Source organism: Canis aureus, chromosome 4 (assembly GCF_053574225.1).
Source record: "Canis aureus isolate CA01 chromosome 4, VMU_Caureus_v.1.0, whole genome shotgun sequence".
In the NCBI taxonomy this organism is placed as follows: Eukaryota; Metazoa; Chordata; class Mammalia; order Carnivora; family Canidae; genus Canis; species Canis aureus.
The window spans coordinates 43,524,341-43,539,720 of record NC_135614.1 but is presented as its reverse complement, the minus strand read 5'-3'; the positions used below and the strand labels follow the sequence as shown (position 1 = coordinate 43,539,720).

At 45.4% G+C, this 15,380-nt stretch overlaps 2 long non-coding RNA genes across 3 annotated transcripts in view; one reads left to right on the top strand and one right to left on the bottom strand.

Moving 5' to 3' along the window:
* LOC144312646 (uncharacterized) overlaps window positions 1–11,330 on the top strand; it is a 40,284-nt gene extending 28,954 nt beyond the window's left edge. Inside the window, exons 6-9 of one of the 2 annotated variants that reach the window (XR_013378179.1) lie at window positions 1,460–1,591; window positions 8,083–8,180; window positions 10,929–10,977; window positions 11,061–11,330. This is a non-coding gene — a long non-coding RNA (uncharacterized LOC144312646). Of the gene's footprint in view, window positions 1–1,459; window positions 1,592–2,764; window positions 4,018–8,082; window positions 8,181–10,928; window positions 10,978–11,060 lie in introns of those variants that run through there. The other variant, XR_013378180.1, reaches the window with a different exon arrangement.
* LOC144312647 (uncharacterized) lies at window positions 1,788–13,460 on the bottom strand. Its single transcript, XR_013378182.1, has 2 exons — window positions 13,009–13,460; window positions 1,788–6,051 (listed from the first exon to the last, which is right to left on the bottom strand). It is a non-coding gene; the product is annotated as an uncharacterized LOC144312647 (long non-coding RNA).
* Between the last annotated feature and the right edge of the window lie 1,920 nt (window positions 13,461–15,380).

The window sequence follows — 15,380 nt, the reverse complement described above, 5'->3', positions numbered from 1 at the left end:
GGTACTTGCTTCCCAAGCAGAGCCAGCCTGAGGTTTCCAAGGCTCCTGCTGCCCCCTTGAGGCCAGCTCCTGCAGTTGTTGCTCCTGGGTCCCATCTGTGCTTGGAAGATGGGCCAAGTCTGTCTGGGATAGCCCCAGAGAGTTAGGGAGGTCAAAAGGCTGGGAGTATTTCTGCTCCTGCATGTGGCTGCTCCCGCACCAGTGCCGACTGGGCACCCAGAGCCCAGCCAGAGCACACCTGGATGGCCACAGGGTACAGGTGAAAGGATCTATATCTTGTGTGTTGGGGGTTCCTGCCACTCCCCTTGACTTCCCCACCTGCAAAATGGGAATAATGATGATTGTATCCATACATGGCCTTTGAGAAAACAAGATGATTCCTTGGCCAGTAGGAGATTATAATTAACATGAATATAGCTAAGTTTCACTGAGCACATCTGATGAGCCCGGCACTATGCTTTCCCTATATCACTTCATTGAATCCTCCATAAAAACAAACTTCTGAAGGAAGAACCATTAGTATCCTTATTTTACAAAACAGGAAACTGAGGCTCAGCGAGTAGGCAATTTGCCCATAGTTATACGTAGTGAAAGGAAGAGCCAGGGTCACCGTCCAGGCCTGTGTGATGCCATACCCTGGGTCCTTCACCTGCCTCTGGCAAGTTTTCACCTCCACAGGCACTCGACATCTCTCTCTCAGCTCCCTCCCCTCCTTCTCTCTCATCCTTTCTCATTTTTCTGCTGCTTTGAATTGATGGTCAGCTTCTTCAGGTCAACAGCCCAGTACCATTGTCCTGGCACGGGGGACGCCCCAGTCTTGGTATGGAGCAGACACATGGAGTACTGGTGGTGGCCCACAGAGGGCTGCTCTAGAGGTGAGTTCAGACGACCAGGGCCAGAACCATGCATAGTCTTACTGTGCTTCAGACTGTGGGTGAGGCAGAAATAGGCTATTCTAGGTTTGTGGCCAAGAGGGACTCAGAAGAACCCCTGCCATACAGTGAGAACAACAGCTCTCAATGATTAAGCCCTTACTGGTTTCTAGGCATCGGCAATACCTTCCCTCACTAAATTATCTGAAGTAACATTGCGGTAGCTTGTTCTGGCTGGGCCCGTTTTACAGGTGAAAAAAGCAAGTCTTGCTCAAGGTTACACAGCTATTAGATGGGACAGTCTGGGTCTGGCTTTCAAAGCCCGGTCTCCTGTCTCGCCTCCTGGGTCATCTGCAGGAATGTGCCCATTTGAGCGAAGTGTGTGTCCTGTGGTGGGGAACAGTCACCACACACATTGCTAGGGAGCCCTGTGTGCTCCTGTCCAGTGTTCCCAGGATGGCTGGGGGTCCTCCTGGATCTTACCTTCCCCCTCCACAGCTCTTCAGCCACCTCACACCCCAGAAGGGCCTCCCTCAGAGGCAACCAGGGGCTCTAGGTTCGGAGGGCCTGTACGCTTGTTCTTCCAGCCGCAGCAAGATGCATGGACTAATGGAGGAGCCTGCCCAGCCCAGCCCAGGGGCTCTGATTGCCTGGTTCTGCTGTGTCCTGGCACTACAGCCTTCCTGGACAATGGTCACTTCACTTGTGAAGTGGGGAAAGTGAGTACTGACCTCCCAGGGTTGGTGGGAGGATCAAGCAGCTAAGACCTTCGCGTGTTTGCCTGGCACACGCCCTGACAGGTGGTGGGCACTCAGTCAGGGCAGCTGCCATCATACTGCCAATTCACTGATCACCTCACATTGATCTGGAGTTTTCGCCTTTGAGAATGATAGAATGGGAAAAAATAATTAGGGATTGATTAATAAAGATAATTTAATCGTTAGCCAAGAGTTTTCAAAACAAAGGCTGTTTGGGACCAAATAGCAAACAGTGTCTGATTGCGACGTGGGAATCCCTGCTCTGAGGTCTTTGGACCTGGGGGTGGGAGGGAGCCAGGAAATGGAATCTCACAAAAGGGCTGGTCTGAGATTTGTCCTTGAGTCCATCAGAGGTCACAGGAAAAGGACACAGCATTGTGGTTTTTTAAGGGCAGTTATGAAATGGTTTCTGCTGACTGGTTTCCAGAACACCGTTCTCCTTCACTCTGAACCCGGCATGCTGGAGACAGTGATTTGAAAAAATAGCCTTGTTCCTGGTTCCCTGCTTCCTTGTTTCTGGCAGCAATTTCTGTTCTGCCCCAGGGCATGCCATGGCCAGGAAAGTCCTAATCTGGGAGTCAGGAGGCCTGGGCCATAGCTCTTATTCGCAGCCAGCTGGCAGTGTCACCCCAGGCAAGTCAGACCACTTCTTTGGACCCCTGTCTGCTCACCAGCAAAACAAGGGAGTTGAACTAGATGATGAGTTACTAACAGCCTTGACATTCTTGGATTTCTTTTCCGTGAATATTAAACCACTGCTTTCTCTTCCTGGCAGCTAAGAATTCAAGTGTAACTGGACTGTCTTTGCACCCCTATGTCTAGGGCAGGGCCTTTCAGAGTGGAAAGCTGGTGTTCTAGCCCCAGCTTGGTCATTTACTAACTGAGGGAGCATGGCAAGCCACACCTCATGGAGCCATTTCTCTGCCTTAAATTGGGGTTTAGTTCCTCCAGCACAGGGTGGTCGAGAGTGACAATACATATAAAGCCCCTAACGCATAGTAGGCCCTCAGAATCCTCTGTTGAGTGACATTCCCCACAAAGCAGTGGTTTGAACTGAACTGTTAGCTTGCAAAGTGGAACCCTGTTCCTGCTCCTGCTCCACTAGTAATGGGGACACTTTTTTCCCCATCAAAGAGATCCAGGTCCAGCAAAAGACATGCGTCACAGCACCAGCCCGCAGACCAGGAAGCATGGAGCTCTATTATTCTCTGTGATGCACTTGGAAAAAATTACAGATTTAAGCCTATTGATGCAAAAACCCTGATTTGTTCTCAAAACTAGAGCTGAATCCTTTACTCAAGAAGAGAATTCTCAGAGAAGCCAGTTGTTCTCTAAAATAAAATCACATAAAATTTTCTAATTCTGGACAATCAGGCCATTTCTCTGATACACCAACACCTTAGGTTTCAAGTTTCAAGATAGAAGTCATCTAAGGAAATACAAGCTCAACCTCTCATTTGATGGGAAAAGAAATTGAATATACTAAGTCCAAGGTAACAGACCATCATCAATTCAATGAAATGATTAAATTTACTCTGACTATACAGTATCGTATTCTCCACGTTCAAACAGCACTTTCACACATATGTGCCCACTTAATGACCCTATGAGGTAGACAGCAGTGTCTCTATTTAACAGTTGAGGAAATCAAAGTTCACAGTGTTGAAAGGATCAGCCCATGATCACCCTGCTTTGCTTCCTAATCGCTGTGGCTGACCCAGGACTTCTCCCCATGGCTGTGGGAAGTATCAGACTGATTCTGAAGAGAAGTAGATGTATTTGGGCCCCCAGGACCCAGAAGGTCAGCCTGTGGACATGGAGGGGAAGACTGTTAATGTCGGGGTGACTGTTGGGTGTGGGTACAGAGTGGTCACTCACATGCCTTGGGTCCAGGAAAATGGGCTACACCACTCCTAAAAGTTGTCTATGTGCCTAGGCCCATATCAAGTATCAGGGTGTCAGACAATGCAGCCCCTGCCCTTAAAGAGTTGATGAATCATTAAGAGACAGGGGTGACTTCCATGAATCAAATGGAGAAGAGTATTCAGCAATGAAAAGCCACGAACTACTGATAGACACAGCAAGGATGATTCCTGAAAACATTATATTGAATGGAAAAAGAGAAGCTAGACACAGCAGAATGCTTACTGATTGCTTTATATGAAACTAGAAAACGCGAATCTATAGAGATAGGAAGCAGAGCAGTTGGTTACCTGAGGCCAGGGACAGATGGACCAGGATGAGGCAAAGAGGAACTTTCTGGAAATTGTCTATATCTTGACTGCAGTGGTGATTACACAGTGTATACATTTTTGTGTAAACTTGTCAAAACTCATCGAAGTGTATATATGAAATGCATGTGTTTGTTGTACAAAAATTATGCCTTAGTAAAGTTGATTTTTTTGAAAACACACAGTTCTTGGTCTCTTGGAGCTTACAGTCTGGTGGAAAATATAGATATTGATAAAGTTATCATGTAAATAAATACAAAATAACCATGACTGAGATAAGAGTTATGAAGGATGTTATGTGGAGTATGAGAATGTGTCATAGGGACAGAGTCCATTCAGGTAGACCCGGAAAGCCTTCCCTGAGGAGGCAACATGGATGTGGACTTAGGGATAAGTGGACATGAACCAGGGGAGATGATGGTGGTAGAGTGAACAGCATGTGTTAAGGGCCTGTGGTTGAAGGTAATCTAATGAGGATCACTGAAAGGACAGTGAGGGAAAAGGAGGGAGGTGGTAGGAGATGGGTCTCAGGAGGTAAGACCAGATAGGAATGCTTTAGCCTGAGTAACAGTTTGTATTTTTCCTGAGAGAAATAGAAGTCCATTGAGGCATTTAAGTGGTGGTATGTCAATAATGTGACCAGCTCAGTTTATGGATTAACAGCACAGGGTTAGTACTCACCTCTCTCTCCTTCTGGCTGTAAGATTCCTTTTTTTTTTTTTTTAAGATTTTATTTATTTATTCATGAAAGACACACAGAGAGAGGCAGAGACATAAGCAGAGGGAGAAGCAGACTCCTCATGGGGAGCCTTGATGTGGGACTTGATCCCAGACCCCGGAATCACAACCTGAGCCCAAGGCAGATGTTCAACTACTGAGCCTCCAAGGTGCCCTAGCTGTAAGATTCTTGAGATTAGAACCAAGCCTTAACAATCTGTGTAGCCACCACAGAAACTTCAGCAGTAGAAAATATAAACAGAGGCACAAGAACTGTTATGAATGAATGAATGAACCATTCCTCAGCACCCAGATAACTGTTTTTCTGGTCATCTGATTAAATTATAAATTTAGAATTTCTTCTCCCCAAACGGAAGACATGACCAAAGATAAGAGAACCACATCTTCATACTGTTCCACATGGACATCCACTTCCAGGAAGACATCACTCCCAACTCTTCCCCTCATTACTGGTCCCTCAGCAGGTCAGTCAAGGGCCTCTGGAGGTCACCTCACCTGTGCAGTAGCCTTATAGCCCCAGATCTCCTCTGCGCACTTCTGTGATCCAGATGCTGCTGCCCACCAGGCACGTGGCAGAGACATCCATCGCTCTCATGTCTTTGCTAGAATTGCCATCCTCTCTCAGAGGCACTGGGAGACTGCTTACAGCGTCTCTGAAGACCTAGCTCAGTGCCTGTGCCCCTGGAAGCCCTTCCTGTCCACCTCAACCCATTAGCTACCACGTTGTCCTGCCCCTAGGACAGCACTTGTCCCATAATATGTTTGCCTTGTTCCTTCCTTATCCCAAAACACAGTCCTCCCAGTGTTCTTACCTGCCCTTCTTGTGCCAAGCAGTGCCTGGCACAGAGTCGGGTGAACAGAAAGGAAAGGAAAGAGGTGGGCTGAGCTAAAGGGGGGCTTACGTAGATTCCCTTTAGAAAGGTAGTTGACTAGAGGGACAGGGAGAAACTATCACGATTTACTATCTCCCAAGGAGTTATCCAGTTTGGGAAAGACATAAAGGTCCCCTCAAAGCAGAGGGAAAATTCTTTTTCCTTGTTCCCCTTGGGGTGGAAGAGTTTACCTCATCGTTTTTGTCCCATCTCCCCCAGACTTCGCAGTTAGCCGATGGGCAATTGGTGTGTGCATCTTGGCTTTAGTTGTGGAGCTCCCTGGGGCTCTCCCAGACCCCACTGGCCCTCTCCTCTGCTTCCCCTTGCTCTCTGTTCACGACCCTCTTCCCTCTGTCCAGAGTGGATGAACCCCCTTTGACACACTCGCAGTGAGGGAACCAGGAATACCCCAGCAAGGCTGTGTCACCACCACAGGCTGGGGACGGACTCTCTTAAACCAAGAGACAAACTGCAAAATGACAAAGTTGCAAGATCCAGCACGAGATGAGTCCGTCTTCTTCCGCTGTTCTTTAAAGCAGATTCATTTCTCTTTTGACATTTTCATGGAAATGTAGATTTTCTTCGTGGCAAGACCAAGGGGTGAGGTTTAGAAGAAATGTAGGTTAAACTGGAAGGGGAAATGCAGTAGCTAATTAGGGAAAGATCATTAGCTTTGAGGTTAGATAAAAGTGGGTGCAGACCCCAGCTCAGTCACATCCGAGCAAACCTGACTTCGAAATAGCAGGCATGGCACACAGAGCCATGTTGGTAATGGTGATTTGTGTGGAGGGACTGTTTGCAAAACACCTTGCTGAGACCTTTATGTGCAGCTCCATTTAATTTGCATGGTAACCCTGTGAGGTAGGTTACATTTACAGAAAAGGAAACTGAGGCTCAGAACTGACATGGTTAAGAAAGGGAGAGGAGTTCCTCCGTAGTATTATGATTATTATTTGACAGCCTAAGCTCTAGGATGAGACCTTACATCTTGTATCAGAAAGGGTCTTATTTCCTCAACTAGACTATGATTTTTCTCAATTAAATGATTTGCATATCTCATTCACCTCTGTACCCCCCCCCCCCAGTTCAGTGATGTACACATTGTAGGGGCTTATGAAATGGCAACCAATTAACATGAACAGGCTTTGGAGAGCCTGAAGCTCTGGCTTTTTAATAGCATAATCTCTCCCCTCTCTACCCATTAAAAAAAAAAAAAAAAAAAGAAAGTCATCTTAAGTGTGAATGTTCCATTATAAATATATCAAATGTAGAAAATTCAGAAAAATACGAACATAAGGAGAAAAAAATCATATATGATCTTACCATCCAAGCATATCATTTTGTCTTATTTCCTTCCTATCCAGAAATTCTTTTATTGGTCTTTATCTAAGAGATTCTTTATGTTTATTTTTTTACAGTAAAAAAGTACATTCAAACATTGGAAATGGGATAAAAAAGTGAAAAATAATATGTTACTCAGACTCTCACAACCAAGAGTTGATTCTTGTTAGCATTTTTGGCATATTTGACTTGACCTCGCTGCATGCCACTCTGAGGGGCCCTCATGGCAGCAGAGCAACCCCAACCCAGGCTGATATTAAGATCAGCCACGAAACCTCTGCAATCCACGAAACCAGACTGCATAAGGCAGAGGGGTTTGTCTGGTTGTGTAATCTAACACTGAACATGGAAAGTATAGGATCCCTGATTTATTCCTAGTGATCGCATGGTATTCCATTATACAGCTGAACTGAAAATCAGTAACCCGTTCCAAGTTGTGGGAGTAGAAGTGGTTTTCAATCAGTCACATTTGTAAGCACCCGTGAAATAAACATCTCCGCTGTTCCTCTGCGAACAGGCTCCCCAGGAACTGAGTCAGGGGGTGAGGTACCCGGGACAGCCAGACTCCGAAGGCTGAGATTCATCTGCCTCCCAGTGCTGTTCAATTCAGTATAAGCCTGAGCCACTGTGGGTCTGGCGGAGCAGATGGACTTAGCTTATTTGTAAGAGTAGGTTTCTGACCAGGAAATGACTTGGTGGGTTCCCTTGAGAGGCCTCCTGTGACTTTCCTAGAGTGTTGGCTTTTGAGCTACCCTGTGGACAAAGACATGAGAACAGAGATAGCAAAATAGTAGAAATTGAAAATTTTAGAATTAATAGGTGCCCATGAAAAACGTTCCAACATTTCAGAGGAAGCAAAGGCAAAAGAATAATAAAAAGCTGCCTCTCTCTCTCTCTCTCTCTCTTTCTCTCCCCCCGCCCCCCCCCCCTCTGTTTCTCACTCAGATTCCCCATTCCCTTTCCAGGGGCAACTATTGTCCATAGTTTTTTTGTATCCTTCAAGAACATACAAACATGGCCTACACTTACACGATCATCTCTGTCTTTCTGCCTGTTATTCACTTGTCCAGCTATCTTTCTCCCATCGGTGTCTATGGCTCCTCATCCATCCATCCATCCATCCATCTCAAAGATAGAGAAGCTTAAATGAATGGTGGTCACAGATAAAGCAGTTCAGAAGGGTCTTTAGGAGGTAGAACCCTGGGTCCCCAGCCCAGCACCACCCTGCTTTGTAACTTTGGCCAAGATGCCTTACTTCTCTTTGCCCCAGATTCCTGATATAAGGGAGCTGTGGATGTGCCTTGAAAAGTGGAGACACGAAGGCCAACTCGAAAGTCGCTGGCGAGTCCTGCTCTCCCACTATCTGCAGTGAGGAACGACATCAGTGAAGGAGGGAGCAGGAGAGGACATGAGGGAAGCATGGTGGCCCAGGAGAGTCCACCTCCCAGCACGAGTTGGTCGTATTGGCAGCCCACAGTGCAGTGAAAGGGGACAGTGATATTTCATAAACATTACCTCACCAGTTTTGAGGGAGATAAGATGTTTGCTAAACTTTGTTGGAAGAGCAGGACCTCCCGCGTGACCACCACCAGGACAGCTACCTGTTCAGACCGGCTGCAGGGCCCTCCAGCTCACCTTGCCCAAAATACAGGAACCAGCAAATGGCATCAGGGCTATTTAGTGTAAATAGAGGCAAATGGTCTCGGGATAAAGGACAAAGCGGTCATGGCTGGGAGAGGGACGGTGGCCTCCTCACAAGTCAGTGTCTGTGAACACCTTGCAATCTGGGGTTTGGCCCCCTAATGTAGCACTGGCTCACTTGGGGGTGCCCTTTGGGATTGGGGTTTGCATCAGAACCTCCACGTGGCACAACCCCATTGGGAAGGATTTACATGGAATGCCATGTGAAGGGTGCCCCCTGGAGTTATGTGATGGGGCAGCCTGGCAGGTGCGCAGGGAAACAGGGGCTCTAGGATCCTGAGGAACCTGATCTGGCCACCAGCCTCTTCACCCCTACCATTTACTCTCCTCCTCAAAACAGCAGGGTTCTTGGCTCTGTAATATTGATACTGGGTAGCAAACTTGAACCTTTTCTTTTCAGAGCAAGACCTGGCTCTAGTTCCCACACCTCCCTGTTAAGGACAGCCAGGGCATAAGTAAGAGGCACTAACCGAATGAATGTTCTCTAACCCTCCACACAGAGTGGAAACATGGCTAATATACAGATCAGAGCCCAACAGAAATGCCTTTGGTAACTCTTGGGGCCCCCTAGACATGGACTGTGGGGCAGGCCACACCCTGCGTTCTTTTTCAATTCAGGTTCAGGTGTATAAAAAACTGGGGAAAGGCTAGCACAACTTTTTTTTCTTCTAACACAACTTTGAAAAAAAATGTCATCTGATGGAAATGTTTGCATGTAATGGACACTTTCTCTGTGGACTATGCGTATAACTCATTTTGAGATATCAAAGGTCTGGAATTGGAAGGCCTTAATGATCATTAGGTCTTGGCCACATTTCCTTCTACACTATCTTCCAAAGACAAAGGATTTAACCCAGTAAGTAGTGATGTCCCCATGGCACAAGGCAAGCACCATGGTGTGAGTGCCACTGAGAGGGTTCACTGTGTGGGTCTGAGGCTGTTTAGGAAACATGGACTGCAGGATGGTTCCAGCACCAAAGGCACATTCAGTTCCAAATCTGGGAAGTCCCTCCTGATGGTCTGACTGGACTGTGAGCAGAAATAGAGTCTGGGAGGCACACCAGCCTGGACAGTATCCAGGACAGCATGGTGTTTAATGCAATAAATTAAAAACCCAATTTGAGAGTCAAGAAATGTAATTCACATTGTTCAGTGAGCTGACAGCCTTGTTTCTCTGAGTCTCAGTTTCTCCATCTGTAGAATGGAAGTGATAATTCCTGATCTGTGAGGTTTTGATAAAAACTAAATGAGATAATGTATTTGAGAAGTCCAGATCAGTGCCAGGAAAAAAAAATATATATATATATATAGTTCATAATTCCCAGAGGTCTCTTGAGCAAGGAAAACTGAATTGCTAAGTGAAAAACCAGGTATCAGATGGAGTTCTTTCTTGCTCTCTCTTCTGCCTCCAGCTCCACAGCTCTGGAATTAGCACCTCCCTCTCTGAACCTAAGTGCCTGGCCTACCCTGGCAGGCATTAGCTTGGGATCTGAGGACAAGCATGGGTGAATGACCTCCCTTGGCACTTATGTATAGCTTCTGGGCATGTGTTGTCTGCAGGTCTTACTAACTCTGACCAACAGATTAAACAGATGGGCGGATAGTACCTTTATTAGAACAAGTATCATTTGTGCAGCCCTTAGTGTTTGCCACTTACTTGCTGTGTGACCTTGAGCAAGTTACTTAACCTCTCTTAGCCTTAGACTCCTGATATGTAAGTTGGAGGAAATAATAATACCTATTCTCAGGGTGATCATGACAGTAAATCCAGCTCATTCATACTTAAAAAAAAAAAAAAGACAGACAGTGCTGGATACATAGTAAGCCTCAATATAAAATTGTTAAGTGCTTCTGCTCCTCCTCACCACACATTGGTCCCCTCTGCCTGATGTTGCCCCATCCTTTCGCCCATAATGTCACACAAGTTGCCTCTCAGGGTCCCATTTATCCCAAACCCTCTTTCTGATTAGTTCATTGTCCTGATGGCTACCAGGGTTCTTGTCAATGCAATCATTGGTCCTTAGCTATTTGAAAATTCTGTTGAATCCAGAAGACCTATCTCTGTCCTCATAGGCCCTGGGCCCATCTGTGTTTGGCTTTTGCATTCTGCGCTTCCTAATTCCATTTCTGGGGCTTAATTATGATTACACAGCTTCATTACATAGAGTTGATTTTAAGTAATGGCCCTAATTAAGAATGAATTTTAATTAAGCTTAATCCAGAGCCTGCCTCCGATTGCCAAAGATTTGCAGCCTGAGAAAGGGAAAGCCTGCTGGTGCACAAAACTTTGACCTTCATGCTGCTAAGCCATGTTGGCCAGATGGGTCTGCTTGATTTTCTGGCCTCAGGAGCACACTTGTTCACCAGGCTGCAGGGATTAGGAACTACATCTCAACTTTTTTCCCCACCCAGCAGCACACTCAGAGACCTGGCAGTAAGGAAACAGCACACAACTAACTTCAAGGTAAGGGAGTCTGCACTTCCCAAGGCTTGGCCCAGGGGTCAGCATCTCTGTGGATGCCAAGCACATTGCCCACTCTGTCTTAGGAAATGGAAGAAAACTGCTTTCCTCCGGCTGCTCATAACACCCACTTTACAGATGGGAAAACTGAAGCACACAGCTAGTGAAGGCAGAGGGACGATTGGAAATCACATCTGTGAGTTTGGGAGACACCTACCTCCTTCAACCTCCTGCTCAGCCACCTAAAGCAGTGCATCCCAAGCGTTAGCCCTCCTATGCCATGCAGGTGAGTTTTGTCACACCCACAAACAAAATCTCTTAATAGTAGAAAACATCTTAATCCATTGGTCTTAAAATAAAACATTATAGCCTACCTTTAAAAGTGCCATCAGTCAAAGTTATAAAAACAAAACAATAAAAAATCAAACAATATTATTCATTGGAAACGGTTACCTTCTAAAGGCCCAACACTCAGGCCTGGTCTTTCTTTATATATATAAAAAAGAGAGAGAGAGAGAGAGAGAGAGATGAGGAAAATGTTAAAGACAGAGCATCCAATGCAGACTTTGTCCTTTATGTATTCAGAAGGATTGAAAGACAGTTGGAAAAATAATCGTACATTACTATGGGATCTAATATTATTTAAAGTCCGGTCCAGTGTCACCTAAGGTCAACTCTCATTTGTCTGAGACTTTTGGAGACACCTATCTAAGCCAACATAGCACATGGTTGCAGGCTTTGCATCTGATAACACTGCCCCTCAGCAGCTCCAAGGGTGACAAAATTCTGGCCAGAGTTCTAGCTCTTCTGTCCCCTAGGCCTGGCCCAAGGACAAGGTGTGGAAATTCCTTTGGTGTTTCCAGTGCAAACACGGTGAAATCAATATGCTCTCTGAGGCTGGGGGGGTCGCTTCAGCTGCAGAGGACCGGCCTGACCACCCCTGTCTTGAATGTCCTCGCCACACCAATCTTTTTTACCATACTGAAGTGCCCACCTTATAAAATCGGTCACTTGAGAAGCTAAGTTCTAAAAACATTTTGATTCTTCTAGAAGGAAACGGAAAGTGAAAAATGGGATTCGGTTACCTTGAAAATAAAAGGGGCGATTTCACTCGCAAATGCCATACTTTAAAAGTTCAACTTGAAAACAGCCATTCAGATGAGTCGGGGAGGAATAAAAGAAAATCATGTATTAATCCCCTTTCATTTACCCCTTCTGACAGAGTGTATCTTCCTTAGACTCAAAACCAGATAAATGGGCTTGAAACATAATTAAATAAGCACTTTATGACTTCTTTAATCCAAGCCATAGAACTTTTCCATTAAAGGTTGAGTATCTAGAAGCCCCATTTGCTGAACTGAACCAGTGACAGGGTGTTCTTCTGAATGGAGCTGGAGCAGGTACTCTTCACTCTTTTCCAAACAGATTTGGGGTGAAGTTACAACCAAACCCTTGAATAGAGCCAAAGACTCTTAGATGTAGCTGCCTAGTATATTCCTACTTTTTACACCTGGAAAACATCACTAGAAAAGAAGAGAGGAAAAAAAAAAAAAAAAGACAGCCTTGACTGAAATAGAAAAACATTATGGAAATTAACTTATGCCAGGCAACCAAACAACATAATCCTACGACATAATGGGATAACATAATTATCCCATTAAAACCACTACTCATTCATTTTTTCTTCATATTTTTATCCTTGGCAGTGAAGTGGTTTTGTGACCACCATTGATGGTTTCTTAAGGCGCACTTAGCATAATTTTCTCCTTCCATGAATAACTACAGCCAGAGCCAGATGGCCCAGGGGATGAATTTCTACTCTGCAAGTTACCAGTGGTAGAACTTTAGTCCTCACTGTCCCCATCTGAAAAATCGGGCAATAGTAGCACCCACCTCATTGGGATTGTTGTAAGGATTAAATGAGAGAGTGCTTAGCACAATGCATGGCACACAGTCAGTGCTCAGTGGACAGCTGATGGTTGATAGCAACCCTGGCTCAAGCTTGTGTCGTGGTGTATCTCAGCAACTACTGACTTGCCTGTTGAAGGAAGAGGCTCCTATGCTCAGAAGTATTCAGAAGACCTGCAGGAAGGTGGTGAGAGACTGAACTCCTCCTTGAGTCTTTGAGACGCTTCTCTGTCCTCATTTCAGTTTTCTGCCCACCACATGGGCCAACGAGCTCTAGCCATAGCTGAAGCAGGTGCCGATTGCTCTCCTGAGGACCTGCCTGGCGGGATGGGGTCATGTGTAGCACATAGAAGAAGCGTGTGCTCAGACCAGCTCCCTCTTGGAAATCCATTTAGATTGTGGATCCAAAGAAAATTCTTCCAGGCTTCATGGCACAATGCCCCAACCTGCACATATATGGATTTCTTTCTCCCTATACATATTCTCTGCACATCTGAGCAAAAACCAGTCCATGCAAGTGGCATCTTGTGTGGGTAGCTGTCCAGCCCTATGATAAAATGTACTGTTTCTCCCTGAGTGAAGCTTAATGTGCCTCAGCCTGGGGATTTATACCAAGCAATAAAATCCACAGAATAGAGAAATGCAAATAGATTGTAGAATATAATATTATCATTGTCAACATAAAAGACTTTTATTTACTGCCCCCCAAAAGAAAATACACTATAGTGTCATTTGTTTCGGGGAATGCAAAAAAGGTTTCAACAACTAACAGGGCATGTTTCTGAGCAAAATACACCCCGTATATGATGTTGAAGCACATATTGTCAGTGGCCACTTGTGTGTCTGTGTTCTTACAAACAAACCTGTGGAGTCAAGCTACAGAAGGTCACTTCCAGCCTGCCTGTCTGAGCCAGAGGCCACCTACTTGTCTCCACAAACAAACCAAACAACATAGATTTACTCGGAGGAAGGCCCTGTGAGGCCGGGTTTCAGTACCTCAGTACCTCATCCTCAGTCCCTCAGGATGAGGCACTGCTGACCTGGCTTTCTGAGGTCTAGGGATGCATGAGATGTTGAGTGAACGGGGGATATGTGCTGCTTTCGGCAAGGAGAAGTTGCAGCAGAGCAAAGATAGGAAGCAGAGACTCGCTCTAATCTTTTCTCTAGGACATGTCCCCCACACCCAGTGCTAAAAGACACTACATCAACCCTTTTGTTGCACAGGACACTGACATCTAATGAGACCAACTATTTCTATGGATTTGTTTGAATACTAAATGTGTTATTTTATTTAGCAATTTGGGTGTCATGTTAGACCTGGCCACAGTTACAGTTTCATTTCTACCTGAGGCAGAAGGATCTGAATTTCTAAGGCTTTAAAAAGTAATAACTACCTGAACTATGTTTTATGTAAAGATACATTCTAGCTGATTCTCTCATTAGTCTTAAGAAATGTGCAGACATTAGTATAGCCATAGTATAGATGAGAAAACAGAGGATTGAAAGAAGTAAAGTGCATTATCTGTGGTCACCCAACGTGGGAGAAGAAAAACTGAGATACAAAGTCAGGTCTGTCTGATGCCAGAGACATTGGTTCTGAACTCTACACCAACCTGCATACTCCCCCACAAGGAAAGCCTCTATGCAACCTCTGCTGGGTGCCCCAACTTGGGCAGGTCACTCAGTCTTCACAGGTAAGGTAGGTATTATAGTTCCCACTCACAGATGAGAACTGATGCTCAAGAAGGAATGCATTTGCCCAAATCACACAGATACTATGGAGCGTGTCCAAGATTTAGACCCTAAGCCATGATTCCTAAACCTATGAGGTATAAAGTGGCAACCAGGTGTGATGGTTCTGCTTGTTCCAGAAAACCACATTCTGAGTAACAGTCCTACATGTTGGACAAGTTTTGTAAGTTTCAGCAACCAAATCAATAACCTCACGTCACATTCAAAAATTTATATTTTTTTACTTACGGCTCATTTGGACAAGGAATGTCCCCATATTTGAGAAGATGGTTCAGAAATGAGCTCCTGGCAGTCCCCAGGGTTTATGCATCCAGGATGGGCTAGAGCCACTGGAGGGGGGCATGACAGCTAACTTCAATTAAGGAAGGAAAAGAGAAAATCCCAACCCAGAGAGGAACCTGGTCTCCCAGATCGCAGGGTTCAAATGCCCTGATCCTAACTTGGTCCTAACTTATCCACCACAGAGCCCCTCTTGAGCTCTCACTATATACCCCAAAGTCATGACGGGGCCCAAAGTATAGTAAACTTCATCAGTTTGCCTTTATTGGGACCCATCATCACAGGGAGATCAGAATGGGAAAGGATTCATTTACTCAGGCTACAAATATTGGTGCTTAAATAAATTGGTGACCACCATGTCATAGGCTAGGGATCCAGTGGAGAATAACACAGTCACATTCTCTGACATCTGGGGCTTATAGCCTAGTCGAGGAATACAGTTAAGAATCAGATACAGATAAACCAGA